Consider the following 7394-nt stretch of genomic DNA (forward strand, 5'->3'; position numbering starts at 1 on the left):
GCTTAGTCCCTCATAAAGGACAAATGTGATTCTTTTGCACACTTAATAGCAACACCTAGTCTATAGTCATATCTGGCTGCTGATAGGAAGTTTAGAATCCTTTTCCTGTTTTGAATGTTCATTCCTGTGTTGAATTGTTGATTAAGAGAAGAGATTTATTGACAGACTTCTGCCTTTGATTTCAAGTATCAGTGTTGATTGACTGCTGTAAGCATAATAGTGATGGATACAAAGTCACTAGTAATACCTTTTGGTAAGATTAAAATACGTTAAATCTTATTAAAGTAAGATTTAAATACATTAAAAGATAAATACTCTGAGGTGAACTTCAGAGAAGGGAGAGATCTCTGTGACCTAAAGATTCTAGAACTCAAGCTGGGCTTTAAGGTTGAACAGAATTTGAAGAAGGACATTCCATAGGGCAAGCAAAAACACCTAATAAGAGTAAAGGCAGAGAGGTAGGCATGTGCAACTGTCATTTAATTTTGTTTAATTCAACGACATTTATCAAAAGCTTATTGTCTTCTGAGTATTTTTTAAATTAAACATACGAAGATAAGTATGGAATAGTCTTTACCCTCAAAGAATTTAATCATCTAGGAAATGGGAAATGATATTGACACAACTACTACAAGACGGTAGATTTCTATGAATTTAATTTATGTCATAACCTTTAAGGTTGCCTGAGCAACAAACTTTGAGTCAGAAAGATCTGGGTTTAAATTTTAGCACTGACTTTTCTTAGCTATGTAACCTTGAGCCCTTTTGAGTTTAATTTTATCTGTTTCTATCTTCTACTGTATTTCACAGATATAACCTGAAGCCCTCCATCAGCAAATTCATTCCCACCATGTCAGAGAGAATTTCACTGCCAGCTGGGCTATCTCCCGCCATAGGCCTTGCATCGCATTGCTCCCACAAGGCTACATTAACCCAGTCCAGATTACTGGGTTCCAGTTCTTGATGTCTGTCTACAGCCATTGCCATCCTGCCTCACCAGCTAAATTAATTGTCCCTGTTGCTTCTCAAAACCACATCTACACTCACCACTCTTTTCAAAGTAGCTCATTGGACTACTCCAAAATATCAGGGTGCTATCATTTCAGTTTCCTTCCACCTGTCACTCACGAGGTGACTATCTCCTTTTGCCCAGGACTCAGGAGATTCCTAGAACTTTGGAATTACAGGGCTAAAACTTGGAGAATCCCAGGTGAAACAGGATGAGTTAGTCATCCTACCACCAGCCTGGTTCAGATCTCCTCCCTATACCTATAATCCTTGTTTCTGAAGTGTCGACATATCTGATGCTTAACCTAATCTAAGTTTGGCAGTCTTCTGAATTTTTTGGTGGGGAGGGGTAGGTGGGATGGGGTCTCACTATGTTGCCCAGGCCAGTCTTGAACTCTTGAGTTCAAGTGATCCTCCCACTTTACCCACCTTAGTAGCTAGGACTACAGCGCACACCTCTGTATACAGCTAACTTCTTAATATTTTGAAGGTCAAATGATATACATATGAGAGCTGAATTCCCAAAATATATTAGTTAGTACTGAGTGAGAATGCCAAGCCAGTTTAAAACAGAAAGCAATACCAGGTTGCAAATTAAAACATCTTGCTGCTCAAAAAAAAATTAAGAACTTGGACACAGCATCCTGATGGCTGGGATGAAAGGTTTATATAATATCATAGATAGAGCTGAAAAATAGGTTTGACCAGGATCCCTTTTGTGTTTGTGTGTGTGTGTGCAGCCATGTGCAGATGGGTATGCACATGTGTGTGTACACGAGTATGAGGGAGAAAGTTAAAGACTATGAAAGAATTTTGGAAAAATCAGTAGAATAAGATAGTAACGATATAGTAGGTAAGAGCAACTTAACTAGGAAAATTGATTAATTAATACATTATTCTCAAATTTGTTTTTATCATAAATTTAAGTAAGCCCTTGGTTCCTTTTATTACATTTCTATGATAACCTAGTATAAGATAATATCTGATATAAATCCAAAGCAGGTAATTGTCTATTTCTATTGTAATCCCAGAATCTTGGGAGGGTGAGGCAGGAGACTCACTTGACCCCAGGAGTTCAAGACCAATCTGTACAAGATAGTGAGACCCTGTCTTTATTAAAAAAAAAAAAAAAAAAAAAAAAAAAAAAAAATATTAAAAAAAAAAAAAAAAAAAAAAAAAAAAAAAAAAAGATAGTAGAAGGGTTTATTTAGAACACTTATGCAATTGATATTTTCTGATTAAAATATTTTAGAAATTTTTGATATTATTTTTCTCCACAATCTTATAAGTGGTCTTTTCTTGCATTTGATGACTTTAATAAACATGTTACAATCACTGATTTAGTTTCATAACTGGTTTTAGAAAAAGTTTCCTTAATAGTCAATGAAATGAGTTTCCTAACTTAGAGCACTTTTTTTTTTCAACTCAAGAACTAATTAGCTATGCTTAAGACTTTCTCACAAGAATTTCTCTACAGAGGAAACAAAACTTTCGCTTTGAGGCTCTCCTAGAATAAAACTATCTATGGGAAGGATCATGTCCCCTCTACCATCCCCATTTTCTATAGACTGCTAAATGCTCAGGAATTTGTTGGCATTCACAGAACTGCCTTTTCCAGTGCAATGATTCTGAGGTAAGATGATCTGGGGAGACAAAAAGTGCAGGACTACAGTTTTACTAAATAAATTTGGGCTTCTAAATCAGTAGCAAGGTGCATATCGGATACTCAAACAAGTAAATTCTGAATGTATGAATTCAGGGGGTTTCTATTACTATATTGGTCTGTAGCTGTTGACACCACAATAGAGACAATTAATACTGAATATATAGTTACAGATAAATTGATCAAATTCATTCATTCAACAAATATTTATGAGGTACTTTCTATGTATAAGGAACATTTCTAATCACCAGGAATATAGTCAAAATATTAGCCATGTAGAGTTTACAAAATAGCTAGTGGAATTTAGAAAAATCTCTAGCCTTGTAGAATTTAAATTCTCATAGAGGAGACAGACAAAAAAACCTAAAAGTAAATATTATGTCAGATGGTGATACATGCTATAAAAAATTAAAGCAGGCTAAGAAGGTTAGGGAATGACCCAGAGTGGATGGGCAGGTATGCCACTTGAGATATGGTGTCAAGGAAGGCCTCTCTGAAAAGGTGATTTGAGCAGAGACCTGAAGGTAGTGAATGAGTGAGGGATTGAGCCATGAAGGTATCTGAGGAAGAGAAGATGAGGGAGCAGCAAGTGCCAAGATCCTGAGGCAGGATTACTGGGCATATTCAAGGAATAGCAAGGAGGTTAGTATGGTAGAAGCAGAATGAGAAGGGATAGAGTGGCAGGAAATGAGGTTAGAGAGGTGGGGGCAGGGTGGCAGATCTTTTCAGGTTTGCAGATTACAGTAGAGATTTTGGGCATTCAATCTCAAGGAGATCCCTTTAGAAGTAGAAGGTTGCATTTTTTTTCTTCAACTTTTAAGTTCTGGGGTACATATACAGGATGTGCAGGTTTGTTACATAGGTAAATGTGTGCCATGGTGGTTTGCTGCACAGATCATCCCATAACCCCGGTATTAAGCCCATGATCTAATAGCTGTTCTTCCTGATGCTCTCCCTCCCTCCACCCCTCCAACAGGCTCCAGTGTGTGTTGTTCCCCTCAGTGTGTCCATGTCTTCACATCGTTCATCTCCCACTTATAAGTGAAAATATGTGGTGTTTGGCTTTCTGCTCCTGTGTTAGTTTGCTGAGGATAATGGCTTCCAGTTTCACCCATTTCCTGCAAAAGATGTGATCTCGTTCCTTTTCATGGCTGCATAATATTCCATGGTGGCTATATACTACATGTTTTTCATCCAGTCTGTCACTCACTGATAGGCATTTGAGTTGATTCCATGTCTTTGCTATTGTGAATGGTGCTGTAATGGACATATGTGTGCATGTATCTTTATAATAGAATGATTTATATTCCTTTAGGTGTATACCCAGTAATGGAATTGCTGGGTCTACTGGTATTTCTGCTTCTAGATCTTTGAGGAATTGCCACACTGTCTTCCACAATGGATGAACTAATTTACACTCCCACCAACAGTGTAAAAGTGTTCCTTTTTCTCCACAACATCACCAGCATCTGTTGTTTCTTGACTTTTTAAGTAATCACCATTCTGACTGGTGGAAGCTGGTATCTCATTGTGGTTTTGATTTAATCAAAAATCAAAATGCACTGATGCATTTCTCTAATGATCAGTGATGTTGAGCTGTTTTTCATGTTTGTTGGCACATGAATATCTTCTTTTGAAAAGTATCTGTTCACGTCCTTTGCCTACTTTTTAATGGGGTTGTTTTTTTCTTGTAAATTTGTTTAAGATGCTTGTAAACCCTGGATATTAGACTTTTGTCAGATGGATAGGTTGCAAAATTTTTGTCCCATTCTGTAGGTGAGGGTTACATTTCTTAATTAAAATATCCTCAAACCAAATTGTCACAACACTGGCCTTAACCAACCCATTTATGTCCAGTGTTCCCACGTTTTGATTGCCATATAACAATGGAACACAATAAAATTGTTTTCTCTTCAAATTCTTGTTCCTTGAATTTTCTAGGTAACGTGAATTTCATGCAGAAATTCAAAAAATTGCAACCTCAGGCATAATCAGTTAAGAAGACTCATTTCTACTTTGTATTATTTTTCAAACTTAGGTGGATCATCCTATAAGCATATTAATTCAATCTTGGGAAAGACTTGCCTGGTAATATGGCAGAGGCTCTAGTTTTCAAAACATCTTAGAACAGCTTGACTATTTCTCAGGTTTTTCATCTGTCATGTCTCTAACATGTTCAGTGAAAGTTTTTAGTGAAGCAGGACTGATATTTTTGTAAATTTATGGTATATTATTGATAATTTTCAAATAGCAGAAAATCTAGTCTACTAGCTAGAATATTTTTATTTACTTAATTATTTATTCCACCAAACATTTACTTTGTATTTACTATATTCCCAAATTTTGCTAGGTCCTCAGAATACAAAAATATGTAAAGGCTGTTTCCTCAAAACAGATTCATAAATAAATAATTGCAAGATGATATGACAAGTGCCTACTATATAGTAGTTGCTCATTAGACACTTGTTTAATGGATGAATGATGATAGGACTGAGAATGAAATGATTATATTTGTCTGAGGAAGTCAGGGAAGGGGATAGGAATCACTTTTAACCATTAGCTCCATGGGAAAAGGGGAAAAGAATATTATCGTGTTCACCCCAGCATCTAGCATAGAATCCAGTAAATAATCAGTACCCAGTAAAAAATGTATGGAATGAATAAATGGTTGAGTGAATGAGCAGATGACTGAGCAATGTCTGAGGGAGGAATAAAATTTGGGAGGCAGGTGTACATTGCTGGTAAAGGGGACAATATACACAGAAGGCACAGAGATGTGGAAATGTGTGATTCCATTCCAGTACTAATTTTGGATTTTCATTTAAAATATTCTGTCATGTCTACACTAGAGGCATATCGTTGGTACACATGCTTCTTTTGGTGTATTTTATATGAATCTATATGCATCTAGAAAGCACTATTGGTATATGTGTATATATATTAGCCAGATGAAATATCTGCGTTTTTAACACAGAAACTTGTGTTGTCACAACTTATTTTAAATAGTATATTTACAAGCAAGAACAACTCTGAAATCAGAACAAGTAACATTGTCTTAATAATACAAAGATTAATTCACAGAATACATTTGGTGGGAAAAAAATTATACTTTTTGCCACATAGTAAAATGTATTATCTTGTCCATTCATTGTGTAGTTAAACCTTTATCAAGGTATAACAAGCCCTGGAAGTGATTTCAATTGAATGACAAAAGGGATGGAATAAAATTCATTTAAAACTGGTTCACACCACCTCTCCTGCGTGTACTATTAACTGCTAAGATCAAGTCACAAAACATTATTTTGAGGAGAAAGGGTTTAGTGAACCCTAGAAATTGGGTTTGATTTATGCCAGAAAATCTGCCTTTTCACTGCTTGAGATTTCTGTGGAAGAAAGCCACAGTCTTTTACCAAATGGTTTCTAAGGAAACCCCTTATAGCACAGCATCTGAAAACAATTTGGTTGTTAATGAGAAATGGTTCTCACGGTGGGAAAGTGTTGACTGAAAGAAAAGGCTTCTGGAGTTGGCGGTCAGTCTGTAAAAAGTGTTTACTATTCTACAGTTACGTTTATGAAATTTCTACATAGAGTAAACATTTTTGGGTCCTGTTTTACAGCCATTCTTGCTTGTAAATATATTTTTTAAAGAAGCTAAGGCAATAGAAAAGTTTTTGTTCTGAAAGTGTAGCTACATGAACTTGCAAATATATTCAAGTTGCCTTCCAGAATCTGTGTACTCCAGTGAGTTTTTCAATCTGTTTTGGAATTTCGACATTCTAGAATTTATATGTTAGCATTGAAATATAAGTAAATTAATTTTGCATAAAATATTTCTAAAAATCCTAAAATACAGTAGGGTATTTATATATTCTTAAACATTTTTTTAAATGTCCCGTAAGTTGTATTTATTTTACTTCTTTAATTTATCCATAAAAATAAAATAATTAGCTGCAATGAACGTTTTAACTATAATCCTTTTATAAGAATTTCAAGATTAAATTTTAGTATCTAATGAAGCACTAAACCTTGTAGTTAAAAAATAAATGCTAACTATACACGAATTCTTCTAGATGTACCTATTGAAGTCAGATTCCAAAACAACTACACCTATATTTTCCTGATAATCTTTAAGTAACGAAAGCAAAGGACACTCATGCAATAATTTAAAATACATTTTCATCTGTAGCATGATTCAGAAACATGAATGAATATATGACCAAAAAAGTGACCATCAGAAGTTCAGAGGAAAATAAAAAATATAATACTCAGTTGTTAAGTCACTTAAAAGCATATTGGTACATCACTTTGCCCAAAGCTGCCATCAGTCCATCTGTCCACAAGTGTGTTTTCTGCCTTCGACTTTCGTATAAGGCAGAGTTGCCAAGAGAATTCTTGTTGTCTTCAGTTGTTTTCCTCATTTGACCCCCACCTCCTTTCTCTTTCTTCTCTGGTCTTTGAACTTCCTCCACTTTGGGCAGCTGCTTTCATTTGCAGCTCTGCTTTGGGCAGGGATAAAATTCTGCCAATGAAAACAGGAAAAATAAGAAAACAAGAAAGGTTGCAAGTGTTTTGCATGTGTTGCAGCTCTCCGGCTGTCCACTTCGGGGTCTTCTTACCCATTGGGTAGTATACTGAGAAGGAATCTGTTGTTGGGACCTGACCCTAGGTGACCAGAGGTTATCTAAGGGACATTTTTTTCTCATCTTAGAATCAATAAATTTAG

The sequence above is a fragment of the Cebus imitator genome, unplaced genomic scaffold, assembly GCF_001604975.1.
Source record: "Cebus imitator isolate Cc_AM_T3 unplaced genomic scaffold, Cebus_imitator-1.0 Scaffold199, whole genome shotgun sequence".
NCBI classification, from domain to species: Eukaryota; Metazoa; Chordata; class Mammalia; order Primates; family Cebidae; genus Cebus; species Cebus imitator.